General features: G+C 43.7%; 1 protein-coding gene across 1 annotated transcript in view; it reads left to right on the top strand.

Annotated features, from left to right (window-relative positions):
* Positions 1-17,340, top strand: part of LOC126548314 (substance-K receptor-like) — a 619,244-nt gene that overhangs the window by 314,853 nt on the left and 287,051 nt on the right. The window lies entirely within an intron of this gene.

The raw sequence follows: 17,340 nt of genomic DNA, 5'->3' as shown, positions 1-17,340 counted from the left end.
ACATTCTCTGGGAATGTGAAATTATATGCAAAGAAAATGCAGTTTCCCCAGATGAAGCTGCGGCGCGATGGACGGCCGCGTTGCGCAGCTCAAACCTTGAAAATCAACTATGGGCCATCCAGCAAGCCCGTGAGGCGGCGAGGAGACAGGATCTCCGGACCTCCTCGGGGGCGGCCTAGGCCCAGGCCACGAATTTGCCGGATTGTTAATAAAGTTGTCACCACCACCACCATGTGTCATGCCACCAGCAGTGGGCAGCAATCTTTCAAGCTTGGGTGACAGAGGCAAAACTTAAAAAAAATCCTACAATCACGCTGTAAAACGGCCTTGCACACAAAAAAACGACATCATATTGTACAGAATGAAAGGGCAAGACTCCATCTAAGAACAGTCTATGGCACCACATACTTGACATGGTGTAAAAAATGTTTTTATGCCCTACCCATAAAGAAAAAGCAACAAACACAGAAAACACGCCTTAAATGCAATGTGCAGAGTCTGAAACCAAGAATAAACAACCCGAAAAAGGCTTCGTTAAGGCTTTCAGCGATTAGAATTGTCAAACTGTCTCATCACTTCTTAATGAATCTGCACAGGTGAAAATGAAGGAAGGAAAGCCCAATAGCAGGGCTGCAGAAAATGTCACCGAATAAATATACTTTGCTTACCAACGATACCTGTGGTTTAGTTGTGGTCTGTGTATAAACTAATTGTGTATAAACATTTCTTGTTTAGAATGGTTTAGCGGATAGGGAAAAAATGACCATAAGAGCACCAGGTGTATGCATAGTCTACGCACGAAAAGCCACTGCTTTCTTACTTTAATTTTTTTTCTCTCCACTACTATGCATGAGTATTTAAGTGCCTTAATAGCATTGCTAACATCCTACTGCAAAACACAAAATTGGGCAAGTTGTGGCATAATTATTAGTCTTAATTATTTAATCAACTTCTTAAATATTATAATTGAATGAAAAGTGTCAGTGAGTAAATTGTAGAGCAACATAAAAAGCTCCCGATACAGCAATTTGTTGCTCGATACGTACTACATAAAAGTGTTTTTTTTTTTTTCCGAGCGTGAAAGAAGCCCGCGAGCGCGCGCAAAATGCATCGAGCAGCCAGTCGCGCAGCAATTTTGCGTGTATTCGCGGGCTGCTGTCACGCTAGGAAAAACACTTTGAGGTGGCACGTATTGAGCAACAGAAAGCTGTATCGGAAGTTTTTCATGGTGCTCTATAATTTTGTCATGGACACTTTTCATCTATTTATACTATTGAGAAGCTAGTTAGTTAATTATGGCTAATTATTTAATTAGGCGGAATGCAAAAGATATTCTGAGTATCTCCAAGTGACGGCAAACAACATTAAGTTGGTTCTGTCCACCTACGTGGCATTTGCATACTTCTAATGTTTGGCTCAAGTTACATGGGACACCCCCTATAACACTGCTGCTTATGTACAGCTGTAGGCAGACAGGCCTACACTCTCTTTATCTTTTCCACGGTTATTTGCCATAGTCAATCACTTATTGTTCTAGGACGATGCGACTTTTGTTCAGCAGGAACTATCAATCAGAAACACTGTCCGGTATTATTACTAAGCTAATTTGTTTAGGGTAATAATAATCAATGAATCAATTAAAGGTGTTTATTAATGTGCCCAGGAACAACCTCGGCGGTCTTGGTGCTGGCGCACTCGGCAAAAAAAATGCACATGAGGAACAACGCAAGCTCACACGCACAGATACACACGTCCGCAAACAAAAAAAAAAGAATAATAGTTTCGTCAATACAGATTTAAGAGAGTTTTTGTTCAGTTGTTGAAATTCCATTGCAAATCCTTTCAGGAAAATATTAAAACTAGACATGAAGATATCCAGGCGCGCTGGATGGGCGTTATATGGCACCTGCACTCTAGATTTGGGGTCCCAAAAATCTGAAGGCTGAAAGGCAGGCTGTTTCCTTGCGCCTTTCTGCGGAATGTAAAAGCGCACATTAGAAAGCAAGTGCGAGCAGCAGATTTTTCCATGTTATAATTTGTGAAGAAAAACAACATCCGATTTGTTGCGTCCACAGGTGAGGGTAGGTAACGTGAGTGTCTGTGTTAGCTCTATGGAGATGGAGTGCTTTTGACAGAATCGATGTTTAAATATAGATGTGAACTTTTCTTGCACATTTTCGAGAAGTTCACAATTTGACTTACAAGTGCCGCCCCAAACTACGGAGGCGTACTCAAGAACTGGAAGGCATATGCTCTTATATAAAGTTACAAATGGCCCAGGTTGTTTGAAGTCTGTCGTCACCCGACATGCTGTGCCCAGCGTTGGAAGTCCACGCTGCCTGGTCTGTTGAGCGTGGGGCGAGAAACTCGGAGAGCTATTGAAGTACACTCCCAGGTGCTTCGTTCCCTGGCCTCTTGGCAGGAGAACGTCTTTAACCCTATAGGGAAATAAAGTACTGTTAGTCTTCCGCGTGAGGCTTACAACTTTCGTTTTTGATGCATTTATGACCCCCTTGTTTTCAGCGCAGCATGACGAAAAATTTGCAATGTCCTTCTGAAGAGCGGCGCAATCATTAACATTTTTTATCGCTTTGAAAAGTTTTGCTTCATCAGCATATAACAAAATTGCAGAGTGTTGAATGACTGCCGAAACGTCGTTAATAAACAGCGAGAAAAGAAGAGGGCCCATGACAGACCCTTGAGGAACTCCACTTGTAACCGCATAAAGTTCAGACAACAGACCATTTACGCGAACGTAGCAGTACCGGTCGCGTAGGTAGTTTCTTATGAGCGATGTGACAGAGTGGTGCAGATCAAGTTGTGTCAACTTTTGAAGGAGTATTTTGTGGAATACGACATCAAACGCCTTACTGAGGTCAAAATAAATTACCTCCAGCTGTCCTTTCTTATACACTGCCTGAGAGGCATGCATCATGAAGCTGACGAAGTTGGTAGTTGTGGAGCATCCTGATAGGAATCCATGCTGCTGAGGAATGATAGTATTTTCAATAGAGTATTAAATTATTGAGTGCAGAGTTGACTCGAATAATTTAAATGCTGCGCATAGGCGAGAAATAGGCCTGTAGTTACTTGCAGCAGTTTTTACCCCTGACTTAAAGACGGGAACGACCCGCGCTGTTTTCCAAGCCTTTGAGAATGTGCTCGTCTTTAAGCAGAATTAAAAATACAAGTAAGCACTGGAACAAGCAAGGACCCATACGTCTTAAACTCTTAATCAAAGCAGGTGGAATGTCATCAGGACCACACGAAAAAGGCGGCTTTAAGCGCTTGATGCTCTTAAAGACCAGTTGCTCTGAGATCGACAGACTTCAATCCAGGGAAGCGTGATTGGAAAACTCACTAACTCCGACACTGTACCCTTCACCGTATAGACAGACCCGAAGTGTAGGGCGAAGGCTCCCACGACATCTGGGACAGGTTGGCTGTCGCCACCGTATCTTGTTTCGTATTGTTGAATGACTGTTCACGAACGTGTCTCCAAAAAGACTGAATTTTTAGAAGTACTAGCTTCCACATGTGCGGAAGGAAAAAAACCAATCACAAGCGACAAAGGATAAGAAGAGGTGTTCACACCACAACGACGAATAGTCAGTCGTCCAGTCGTTGTAGTGTGAACATCTCTTCTTGTCCCTTGTCGCTTGTGACTGGTTTTTTTCCTTCAACCATGTACCAACTGGCCCGGATGTCAACCCTTCTGCAAAGCGTTTCCACGTGTGCTACGTAGATGGAATGATGACGCTTGTAAAGACGTTTAGAGAGTGCCCTGTACATTTTAAAATCTATATGCCAGGGTTCCTGATTTGTACGCTTTGCCTTCCTGTGAGCACGGTCTTTTAGCTTCAAAGTTGTTTTCAGTTCAACATGAAACCACTGGGGAAACCTAGAGCGTTTAGTACATATTAGTGGTATAAAGTTCTTCATTCCATCGTGAAAAATATCCGTGAATGCCGTGATTTAGTCATTAACACCTCTTTGTGCTATTACTGAATACCAGTCCGCATTATTAAGATAGTGGTAAAGACCCGTGTAGTCTCCGCTTGATAAATTAAAATACCGAGGTGTTGCTGTATCCTTTAATCCTGCTACTAGGTATCGCGAATTCGAATGAAATATCAAGCGGGAGATGATATTTTCTGGCTTAACAAGGGAAAAGTCTCCACAGGACACATTCACAGCTTCTGCGTTACTAAGGCATAGGTCTAGTACATTACCACAAGAGTTCAGAATATTGCTAAATTGGCGCAGAGATGTACAATATATATGTTCAAGTAACGAGTTGCACTTGGCAGATAAGTAAAAATAATGGGTTGAAATTTCACCATTTTGCCAGGAAATGCCAGGGGTATTAAAATCACCAATTATGAGTATTTTGTGGTTAGCATGGGCCGATGTAACATTTTTAATAGTCGCTAGAATAGTCATGTACACCTCAATAATAATAATAATAATAATAATAATAATAATAATGAGAAGAAGAGTAATAAAGTCACTTCAGTGCTGAGGCAAAGCACCGCATCGCAAACATGAAACACAATGGTAGTGTCAATTTATTAATGAGAATGATTGATTGATTGCGAGGTTAAAGTCTCGAAGCAGCAGTGGCGCTATGAGAGAAGCCTGAATAAAGTACTGAATAAAGGTATCCGGATGAATTCGGACCACATGGAGTTTTCTTAACGTGCACATATATCTAAGTGCACGAACGTTCTTGCCTTTCGCCTTCATCGGAATGCGAGCGACGTGGCCTAAAATCGAACCCGTGATCCCATTTGAAGTTCACACTTGAAGTACACACGTTAGTAAACATAGACGCCTGAATCAGTACTGGTGTCTCAACTCTCCTGTCTTCCAGTGTACTGATGCTTACGTTTACTTTCCACGCATGTCGTTATTATTCTTGATTTCCACCAGCGCGAAGGTATGTTGAGCATCCGTGTTTTCCGGTAGAATTACAGTGCATGTGGGTGTGTCTCACAGGCTGTGTCAGCATTGTTTACTTCACAAAGAATGGATTGTTCCTCCTCCTTACGTCTCACACAACGGCCATCGTTACGATGAGGTCAAAATCGAACCTGTGAATACTAAACGTACCAGCCAGTGCTTCATTCGAGAACGCCGCAGTAATGGGATCGCCATTCCGGAGCCATTACTGATAACAAACTTTCCGTAAGACATTATAGCTAGCACTGCAAGACCAGGAAAATTAATACTCAGATGTTAGATGGTGTACTGGTGTTGTACATTATTTTTTTTTTATGTTTATCATTAGATCATTGTTGCCAGTCCCAAATATAATGCCCAGACAGGTGGACGGACGGACGGGTCATATTTTTCGAGATAACTGGCTCTTCAGTAGTCGAATATACTGTTTCGTCTTCACTGACAAAAAGCAACACGAATAACTCACGGTGCGTTCCACCTGGCCACCTATCTTGTACAACTGTGAAGCTTAGTGTTTGAACGACTTGAATATCTGCTGCAGAGCAAGGCCAAGGAAGAATAGCTGGACTGCACAGGGACAAGTGTGCCTTAAAAATATATATATATATATATATTACAAAAGGCTTTTAGTCCTTCCTACGAACTAACTGAAGAGCTGAAGAAAATTGAGTAAGGCCTACTGTCTCGTGCAGCCGCCCCCTGGAAGGATATTGGAAAAAGAGGCTTACAGCACAAAAGAAAAATCGTCGTGAGAGTGTTAGTGAGCATTCGAGAACCACCTAGCCATAGGTAAATAAGACACACGCACACTGATGAAGCTGGCCTACCAGTGGTTTCCGCTCCGGACACCAACTGAACTCCTCTTCGTAAGCGCATCTGAGCTGTCAAATACAACGCGCAGACTTTGCTCCGGTGCCTAGGTGTCACAATCACAAGCAGACAAAGGTGTAGGGTCCCCAAGTTTAACCGTTTTTCTTCGCAGAATGTCGAACCCACACTCAACTATTTCACTAGCCGGCTATACTTCTTTGTTATTGGTTTGCATTCCGTTTGTCGTCGCTTCATATCAAGCCTTTTAACGCGGAACAAAGTAGTGTTAAGACAGTTTCTTTTTGCTCGTAGAATTCTACTATGCTGCCTTCGTGTGGTTAGTGTGTTGAGTTAACCAGACGCCTCGTCCATATTTCCGCTGAAATGCGCAGTCAACACCCAAGAACGGAGCCTTCACTCCAGGCATATCCAAGTCCGAAACAAAGCCGAAATTTTGCGAGATAGCTCAAGCTCGGACCAAGGCCTTGTGAAAATTAAAAAAAATGATTTTTTTCTCTACGAGTATACTAGTTACAAAATGAAACTTGTTTCTGCAAGTGCTGAAATGTGTTTTGGAAACGCGAAGGCCACGAGACAGCCAATTTTCTCTCGTAGCTTGAGCGCACTTCCAGATATATGAGGCTTTACTGCAGATTTGTCGGTGCTACTTTATAGTTATAGGTTATAATTATATTTATAGGTTATAGGTTACCTTATAGTTACAGGTTAAGTGACCTGACTTCCAGGCTATTCGGCTACCGCGTGGCTTCAGGGTTGAGAAAAATTGTTTTACCAGCGGTAAAAAATGACGTTGGTAAACTTGGAAAAATTCGCCTTGATCTGCGTTTTTCCTTTAGTCTACGTACGCCCCGCACGCGCCCATCAAATTATTTCATTCAATCGGCCACCCCATTGAAGAAAGAAAGCTGGGTGTCGGAAAGTCCACTATTGAACAAATTATGATTTCACAGTCACGCAAGTACTATAGTCAAGTTGATTGCAATCTACCGCTGCCTCCTCCTGTTTCGGGTTTTGCATTGCCGCTCTGGCACTGTAAAACAGTCTTGTCCGCATTGTCACCGTTCGGAAGTAAGGTTAATTTATTTGTTTGCGTTTGGTGTCTGACTCCACTGATGCGAAACCAGTAGGAGTTAAAAAACAGAACAAAAAAAAAAAAAAGAGCAGGAGACGTCGTTATGCCGGCCTGCCTTCGTTAAGTGTTTGTAACTGCATTGCGCATAAAACGACGACGTTAAGAAGTGACCTTATTAAAGCGTTAGCGATTACGGATCGGCCAGTGGTACAAGAACTGGAGGGACCTGGAAAGATAAAGGTACGGTCCTGGATGGCACCTCTGCACGTGCTCATCATGCCTGAGCATGACGACATCAGCATTAAAACAGCTCAACACAGGTGGCGAGAACATTCACCTCTCTTTCCGCGCGTCCCTATCGTCCCCTGACTTTCAGCAGCATAGTTCGTGCGGGCCGCACACAAGAGTATTAGAGACGTGGAACCCGCGTGAAACTAAACAAACCTGATGCTCAGCGGAAGTTTTTCGTTTTCACGAAATAAATATAGATATTGCAGCAGCAGATCTGGAACCAGGAAAGACGGTTTATCACCAAGTTTTTTCACCAAGATGGAAAATCAAGACGATGAGCAAAACGAGAACAAGGTGAAAGCCGGAGCCAAGGTTTCGGCGAGTCCACTTGTCGAAACGTTGGCTTCCGCTTTCACCTTGTTCCCGTTTTGCTCATCAATTTTGGGAATGGCTAACTCGAAACTGGCGTCGTCCTGAAAATTCGTTGCAAATGGATACGTGGAACGAAAAGCAGCCAACTCAAACGCCACAGGAGTTAGTGAGCGCAGTCTTTCCACGACGCATCAGCCACCAGTTACCGTCACTCTTTCTTTCCTTATCAACACCAGGGCGCGCCACACTATGCCAAAACTTTGCCACTAAATCCTGTGGAGCTTGTTTGTATTCGTAGCGCGCGGCGCGCTACATCGAGGCACCCTAATGCGGTCGGACGATTAGTCACGCGATATATTTCCTTTTTCGCGGGCGTTATCAGCCGGCAAAAATAAACGAGCACAAAGTGCAACGCTGAGAGCATGCCAGCTTTAAGTTTCTCCCAATTTCCTACAATTTCTTCATTGACTGCATGGCATTCAGAGCAGTAATTAAAGAAATATGGCTAATTGCAAATAATTAATAAATTGAAGGGCAGCAACAAAACAAATTACTGGATACTATATTTTTTGACTGTGAACAATATGCACTTTGTTTATCTTCGCGTAGAATGGCCAGTCTTCTTAAAAACGCGATGCATAATAGCTGGGGCACCCTGCATACTAAATATATAGAGTGCCCTACGTAACTTGAGCCAAGTTTTAAAAATCTACAAATGCCACGTAGCCGAACAGTAATTTTGAGCTCACTGCATCCTCATCTGCTTAGCGCTTTAACCTTTGTTCTTCATAAGTCATAAGTCATAAACTAACTAGCTCAGCAACAAGTTTTGTTGAAAGGTAATGTTGTTTTTCGTCGCTTGGAGATAATGTGATAATATTTTTTGCCTCGAGCAGCCAGGCGCGCGGCAGTTTGGCGTGTATTCGCGAGCTCTTGTCCTGCTTGGAAAAACACTTTTGTGTAGCACGTATCGAGCAGCATAAAGCTGTATCGGGAGTTTTTCATGTTCCTTTACAATTTTCTCATTGACATATTTAATCTAATTATAATATTTGAGAAGTTCACTGTATAGTTAAAACTAATTAAGCAATCAGGCGGAATGCACAATATATTCTGAGTATCTCCATCGATGGGAAATAACATTACCTTCATTCTGTCCAGCTACGTGGAATTTGCACATATTTAATGTTTGGCTCAAGTTATGTGCGACACCCGGTATACTGAATATTTTGTACAATACCGGCGGTTATCTTTCGCTGCCGACCATTACGCTTTCCAAAGCTAAGTTTCCTTTTCAATGATTTCACCTTCCCGCATTTCTTTTTTTACTACTTCCTCAATCTTTCGGATCTTTGCTATAATCTCGAATATCGCTTACTTTCTTCTTGTGTATTAGCTTTGACATTTTAGACAATTTTTTTCTGATATATTGAGTTAGACACTTTCATCCTTTGTCATTTCTTTATTAGGCTCTTTGTTACTAGAGCTGGAGCTTACCTATTTGTTGTCTTGGCGCCTTACCTCTAGCTTCAATTGCAGCCTATGAATTTAGTCTAGTTACGGTTGAATAGATCTATGTTATCTCCATTTTCCTGTTCTAAAGCCACATATTTGTTCGCGAGCAGTAGCCTGAATTCATCTGCTTTTCCTTGAATGCTTCCAGGCTGACCTGCTTTCTTTTGACCAATTTCGATTTTTGGCTCTTCATACTGAAAGCGGCCCTTAATCTCACAAACCTGTGATCAATGCCCCTTTACCCTAGATAACCCTCTCTATATCCTGCACAATGCTGGGATCGGCAAAGGGTATGAAATCTATTTTACCGTTTCTTTCTGCATTTGGAGCTTTTCCAGGTCCACCTCCTGTTATTGCGTTTCTGGAAGAAGGTTTCATTATTTGGAGTCAATTGCGTTTCCGCGTATTCTACTGACATATCTCCTCTGCTATTCCTTGGGTCTGTACCGTATTTGCCAATTGCCTGTTCCCCAGCTTGATTTTTTTGCCACTTTCCCATTGAAGCCGCCGATGACTATACAGTATATTGAGTTTGCACCTTTCTCATTGCTAATTCAACATCTTCATAGAACTGTTCTATTTCTTCATCATCATGACTGGACGTTGAAGCATAGGCTTGTACTATCTTTATATATATGTATCTCCTATTTAGTTTTATTACGACGAATGCTACCCTCTCATTAATGCTCTCAAATTTATTAGTGTTGCCCGCTATGTCCCTTTGAATTAGGAATCTTACCCAGTATTCTTTCTTATCTGAAAGACCTCTGCAGCAAAACACGTGGTCTTTAGTCAACACTGTATAATTGTCACCAATTCTACTGACCGCACTAAGGTCAATGATATCCCAGGCAATCCCTTTATGCGCCTTCCTAAGCTAGCTTCACTCGAGAGGGTTCACGTGTTTAACATTGCCAGGTTCCGCTTCCAGGGGTGGCCTGTACGGATCCGGAGATTGTTAGCATCCTCTGCTGCGTCTCGGCTCTGATCGTCGCCTTGGTCAAGTGCTCTGTAGCCGGCGAGCACTGAGGGCCAGTGGTTGATTACAAGAGTCATTAAGGAAGTAGAAGCCAAGTACTGCCACAGGGAGGCAAATTCTTTTGTGCGACTTACTATCACGTCAGCTAACTACACCTTTGGGTTGTAGCCCACCCAGATTTCAACCCACCACTCGGTTGTGCATACGTGCAAGCCTTGGAACAAGGGTTTCTCACATTACGCGGGTGAATGCAAAGCAGCATGATGACTTAGACTTGTGAAACTCTTTCGAAATTGCGATGCCGAAATACTGCCGCTGACGCGCCCACAGGGTCCGCTCGCGTGTCATGATTAGAAAAGCATTTTCGAGCGGTAACTATTTAACTTAGCTAATAAGGTAACCTTTTCACGCACAGAACGCGGGCGACAGCAACAATTGCACCGTTCTGCTTCATCCTCCCGAGGGCGGTGCGACAGATGCCTATTAACCGGGTCCTTTTCCCCCTCTTGTAAATAAGTGTTACGAACATTTTTATCCCCCCCTCATCCCCCGCAGCGCTCTCAGTTCACTCTTTTCAATGTGCACGGCGCTTAACTATCGAGCACAGTCAGTGCAGGTTAATCTCTTCATCTCATTATTCATAAATTAGCCAATAAAGCACTTGTGGCCCCTCACAACGGCAAAAAGTGTAACCTCTACGTGCACTCACTGATCTCATGAACTAAATCTTGTTGAGCGACGTAGTCCTCCGAGTTCTCCTCCCGGCTAAGGGACGTTGCGACACCATCGTAGTTAAAGAGGTCAAGGCCCACGCGAGGAAGCGCGAAATTGGCGCGCGCTGGCGGCGGGAGCCACGGGCGATGCTCGAGCTCCCGTAACGGGGCAGGGGTGGACATTCCAGAACCACTGCGCAGAGGTCGCTCGATAGGCCGAGCGCCCTGCATACTGTATAATCCGGGTTACGCCTTCTCCTTCCGTCGTTTAATTCGCGTATCTCCATATTTTATTGCTATGTATAGCCAATCAAAAATTCACCACTTAAGCTTCACCTGTCCGTCCTTATTCCTGCTCTCTATCTATTACCTTTGATCGTACCTCACCTCAAAACCCATCGACTTCTGCGCCATCATTAGCACTCGTCCTTTGCTTTTTCTTTCCTCATTGTAGCAGCTTGTGCGTATTTAGCGCTGGTTTATCTTGATAAGGGAAGCGACGTTCATTCTGTGATATTCGCACTCTTGGTTAAAAAAAAAACGACACTAAAGGTATGTTCCCGGCAGTCCCGCAAATATATGCGTGAAGAAACTAAATATTTCATGAAGATCACAGAGGATATGCAATTCGTTGCGAAACGTTGAGCTTCTGTTACGTTCAGAAGCACAGTCTTGAGCAGAACCCAATGATTCACGGGTAATGCGAGCAGCTAGGAGAGAAAATATTTTGTTCAGGATCGCGTTCGCTGCCAGACCTCCATCACGACTAGACATGCGCCGTCGTACGAGCTCAAGTTCTAGCAAAATGGAAAGCTCGCGGGAGATAATTAGACAACGCAGCAATAATTCTCTTGCACGAGGATACTTAGGCAATTCTTTTGGCTTGAGCAAATTTTTGGTAGCTTCACTCTGACCACTCGCACATTCATGTTACGGTGGCAGGAAAATTATAGGTGCCATTAGCCCAGTACCCCGACAGGTCTAACGCTCCGCTTGAGGACATTTACGAGGTCCAGGAAGCAGCTATAACCTGCGAGGAACCAGTCGCTAAAAAGAACGCTATCCGAAAATACGTGGCATCAATTAACTCGGTGAAAGGTTTCATCTTCAAAACAACCCTGAAAGTTCACGGGAAACGGATGAACTTCTTTTGTCATGCTATATTACGTTGATAGAAAATTTTCCAATCAAGAAGCGCTCAAGAAACCAGATCACCCTCATGAAAGAAGGAAGTTTAATGAATACGCCACGTGCTGATAATCATTTGCAGCCTCTTAACCCTTTCGCTGTCGGACGTTTCTGGCCGTGACGCCCCCCCAGTGTCGGCTTGGTTTCAGGGAACGAGCATAACAGGGAATGAACGTAGCAATTTATTTTTGATTATGATTGGTATAAAATAACATAGTCAATGCAATATGCACATTTCAGTGTTCTGCAGCTGTTGTTAGTAAACATCATCATCATCATCAGCCTGACTATAAAATCCGTTCAACATCCCAATCTGACGATGCGGAACCCTCTTCCTCTCATGCGACTTTGTCCGAGTCCGAATCCGAGCTCGGCTCGTTTTCTGAACCGGAATTCAGCCACCGCTCCCATGAGCAGACGAAGGTCCCGCGCGCCGAGCTATCCGAAAGTAACCGCGCGCAGGGAGGATGCGCTTTCAGTCGCCCGCGCAACGGAGGGAAATGGGACGTTGCGTGATCAAGACGACAGAGGGAGATGGAAAAAGGCTAAACAAAGTTCGAAGGGCTTTACGTTTACTGCTGCAAGTCGCAAGCGAGGGTGCGGCGAGAGAGCGAAAGCAGCAATCGAGTCACCCTTTTTGGAGAGGCAACGGCACGTGCGCCTGAACTTGACGCGCCGTAGCAGGCACACCAACAGAAGAAAAATAAAAACCTTCAAACCAGCGGAGATTACAGAGCAACCCTTGAACCCATAACCACACGCGCGCGACGTATGATCCAGCGAACGCGGACACACCGCGCCACTCAGCAAAGAGAAAGTGGGGAGTGGCAGTCGCACCGTACTCTTCAATACATGGACCAACACAGGTCGGAGCGAATATACGAACTTGTAGAAAGAGTCAACAGATGGCGTGGCCAATACAGGAGCGCCTGCTTTGCGCTCAGGCGCGAAATTTTGAACGCACGATAGAGAACGTACCGGTACGTCAGTGACACCGTGGGGGGGAAGCGTGATGACGTACCGGTACGTCGGTGACAGCGAAAGGGTTAAAGGACCGAGATTGGAGATATTGGCTCATTCGATCCCTGTCATCACAAAGGATTCTAGGGCTTCTTTTCGCGTGGAAGGTCTTTCCGGACACCTGTGCAGCACCCAGCAGGTTCCCAACGTGTACACCACAGCCAGCGGCCTCTGACACTTCAAGCAACAATTACACTGCTGCGCTATCGCTCCCTACCCCATCCCCCCTCCTCCAGCCCTTTGTTTAGCAAGTGATTGAAACCTTGATGACCAGGAGGTCTGAGCCCTTGCTATCTCATTTGTTCCTTCTCCATTTCAATTAAAACAAACTAACATTTATATTTTTGGTACTACTGACATCCGTATTCATAAAGACGTATTGAAAAAAATAATGAGCCATTGCAGTCTGTGAAGGTGGTTGACCAGCAAACTTGTTTAGCACACGACACGCAGGTGACACATAATTTTGAACAAAGGTACGAACTCATTTATTGTCTTCATGGGTGGTCATTGTGACGAAAGGTACGCGCACTCATTTATTCTCTTGATCGGTGGTCATTATTTCATTCACAACTGCACATCACATTCTTTGATCATGTTTAAATCGATGCACGTACGCCGCTGGGTGGTCGGTTGGGCCGGATCAGTGTGGCATCGCGAGGGCGATGTCTGCAACACGGAACGCGTAAACCGCTCCCTTTTCGGCACAGACACATCCACATTGAATCAAGGACAACGACAAACGGGTAGTGTCATCGCAGCTCACTCACGCAAAGTGGCCATGAACCTTACGGGACTATGAGTCATTGCATTTTTTGCTTGCTTACGGGGGTATGAGCCATTGATGGTGACAGTTTTCGACATACTGTTCTGTATGTTATATGCGTGATTAGAAATAATTTATGCACTGTTCGCTTCACTTTGCTGAGTGCTTGCAGTTTCTGCCTTACGGGGTATGAGCCATTGATGATGATAGTTTTTGTTCACGAAGAACAAAAATGCACGGAACCCTAGCCATATACAGCTTCGCTGTAATAATAAATATTGATGTCCCTTTTATTTTTTCTCGTCTGCTTGAAATTTGTTGAAGTGAATTCAGGAGTTTTACGTGTCAAAACCATGATTTGATTATGAAGCACGCCGTAGTGGGGGGACTCCGGATCAACTTTGACCACTAGGGTATCTTTGACGTGGCCCCAATCCATGGAACACGGGCGTTTTTGCATTTCGTCTCCATCGAAAGGCGGCTGCCGCGGCCGGGATTTGATCCCACGACCTCGTGCTTATAGCAGCCTTACACCATAGCTGCTAAGCCACCGCGGTGGGTTGCTTGAAATTTGTTTCGAGTTCATCCATGTACAAGTAATTAGTTAAAGTGTGCACAGACGTTGTCGCTGCGCCAATGGACACTCAATAGGAAACGCACTCTCTTACATTTAAACAATTGGACTATATCTGCTTCAATTTGCAGCGTTCACCTTATGAGCAAGCATAAAATCAGCTCTAGCTTTCGGCTGTTCTAGAATTTCCATAATATTTCAGAAAAAGAGCGCTTATCAATTGGGAAAAATGAAGAAGATCACTGCAACACATTTCATTAAAGGTGAGAAATGCGTCTTGTAGTAGGGTCTCGTAGAAACTTGAGTCTCATGTGCACCCTTTTTCCTTTGAAGGATAGCTATTGATGAACTGAGAAGGAATAGGTTTTAATGCGATGGAGGAGGCGAACTAAGGAGAGAACGTCAACGTGGCACCGCATTGCACCGGGATTGGCGCACGGATGAAAGAAAAATACAGTAGGTGGGAACGTCGCATCACAATCTTTAAACCTAGTCACGAAAGCTACAAAAAAGGAGTAATCGTGGGAAAAGCAGCCAAGCACGTGACGGCAAGTGGTGTTTTCCATAGCCACGCGGCACAGCTCCGCTGTGTACACTGCTGCTCCGCTCGCGTTTCCGCTTGGCAGCATAGTAACGCGCGGACAATTGTATGTACGCTCCGGAAGTAGTGTTGCCCTTGCAATTCCAACAAAACTTCAAGAACCATAGAATCCCTCAAAACTCTATGGCATTGTGTCGTCTCGGGTGATAAGAGGAGGAGTCCTTGAAATTTTTAATGGCTTGCTGTATAAGCCTTAATTCCACGGCAGCGCACCAGATCGTTGTTTACGTCCTCTCCGTAATGCGACCAGTTCTACCTGCTCCGTGCGCAGCGCGGCCTCGGGGATGAAGCAGTGAATCACGGAATCAGAAATTAGGGTCACGTGTTACCTCATGAATAAAAAAAACAGAAAAGAAGCGAAAGCCAATATTATGATATCCGTACTCCTTTGAAACCTCTTATTTCTTCCTTTCATATTTTTTTAGTTTATTTTCGGTCTTCTTCTGTGATCTGCAACTTTCTATGCGCGTCACTTCAGAACAGGGTTGCTAGCGCCGGTTCTGCGCTGGCTAAACTACCTGTCTTTTCCTTCTTTCTTTCTCTTCCTTCTTCTTAATCTTCTTAACCGAAGCTAGGCAAAAAATGAAAGCGTGTCCGCTGTGTCAGAACTAAATTATCATTTGGCCGCCTACAGGTAGTATTGCCTTATTGTATACCTCTTTAATAGGGTTAGTCGAACATAGGAGATATTCTACGCAACCTGAATGTAATAGCCTAGAAAAAAGTTAGTGATGAATATCAAATTCAAAGCTGAACGTTTTTCTTCTTCTTTATTCGGCGAAAAAGTGGAAGATTCGTTAAAAGAGTCGATATACATATATCTACTAAAGGGGACGCTAAAGTGCAACATGATTATGAGCTGCGTTTTGTAAATTCCCCTTGCACGATACAAAGAAAGCCACTTTTATTGGTAGAGGACGCTTGCTGAGCCAGAAAAGGCGCAAAAATGGAGCACAGGTCGCGAGACCGCCTTGAAATTCCCGCACCAGCTAGCCGTGACCTCGCGCCTTGTTAAATTTTTATCGATAAAAGCAAATTACATTGCATTCTAAAAGAGCCAAAGACTGGGGCTGAGAAGTATATTTTTATCATCCGTGACGTCACACTGATGTCCCGGCCCCGGAGTTTGGGCGCGAAATTGAAAGATGAAACATATGCCGTTGTGTTCATTTGTAATCAACCTATCAACTCTAATCAACCTATAAGCGTGAAATGAACGAAACTAGAGTCGTCCAAAAATAATTTGTCAATCTAAATTTATTAAATGTCTCTCTTAGTGGCACCTGTAAAGCATCAAACACAATTTGCTAATTCGGGTAAATTGCCGCATGCTGGAGCGGGCTGAATGTGAATGAGCTGTAGGTGAAAAGTAACGGAAACTTGGGTGACGATGACAGTGTAAACATGTTATTGGAGCATGATTCCATACATGTCTAAATTATTCAAATTAAAATGACTTACGAGTTCACTGAAAAGGCGTAGTAATCTAACTCCATGACACTCCTTATTATGTTAGTGCGGATGTTCTTACGTAAGCCGAGAATAAAGGTATTCTGGCGACTACTGCAAAAGCCTTCCTTCCTAGCTCAGTTCAAGTCCTGGCGAAAAAAAAACATTGAATAAATAAATAAATAAATAAATAAATAAATAAATAAATAAATAAAAAGTTCCTCGGGTTTTGCATTTATGGATAAAAACTTTCTGGTGCAATTGTTGCGCACGCGTACGGTATTAATTATTCTTTGTCGTTAATTGCGGTCCTGTTTGGCAGCAACACTGCCTCCTACAACGCAAGTGCAGCTTTCGAGGTCGTAACTTAAGTGAGATTGCAAGAAATACTCAGTGCTTCTAGGTGTCTTAATAGTACACGCACTTGAAGCGGCTCTACTGTTAGCCGCTGCGTTAACCACTCAGTTACTCAGCGCGCTCTGTTCACAAGAGCTAATTCACAAGAGCTATTATTCTACAACTTTTCGGTCAGAATAGAGGCAGCCACAAAAACAGTGATGCTGATTTTTTTTTTCTTTTTATTCATGGACAGCGATATAAGTTCTTTAGCAGAACTCTTCATATATATACTCTATCAGACTGAATTTATACCCATACGAAAAGTCCTTTGAATTTGTTATGCCATGCAAATAATTCCAAAGACGCCACACCGTTTAGGAGCTATGCGTCTTAAAAGTCACAAAACATTAAAATTATTGCCCAAAAGACAGTATTTATTACTCCAGAAACCGCTACAGACTGCGAGAAACACTCCAACAAGAAACATTTTACCGTTTTGTTTTGTCTCTTCTCGTCTCAACCGCAACGTTATAGCAAGGCAGTGTCTTTGTCTTTGGACAGTGCAGTGCAATAATGAACGCCCCTAAGCATAGTGGCTCGCATCGCCATGAAAACAATAATTCTAAGGTGGTGGGATGAGCGAGAAAAACAGTTTTCGAAGCAGTTAATGTGTAATCACGTGTTGATTTGTAAATACAATTACGTTTTCGGCTCCTTGAATCATTTGA

This window comes from Dermacentor andersoni, chromosome 1, assembly GCF_023375885.2.
Source record: "Dermacentor andersoni chromosome 1, qqDerAnde1_hic_scaffold, whole genome shotgun sequence".
In the NCBI taxonomy this organism is placed as follows: domain Eukaryota; kingdom Metazoa; phylum Arthropoda; class Arachnida; order Ixodida; family Ixodidae; genus Dermacentor; species Dermacentor andersoni.
Note: the sequence above shows the minus strand (reverse complement) of the source record. Positions and strands in the feature narration are given on the sequence as shown.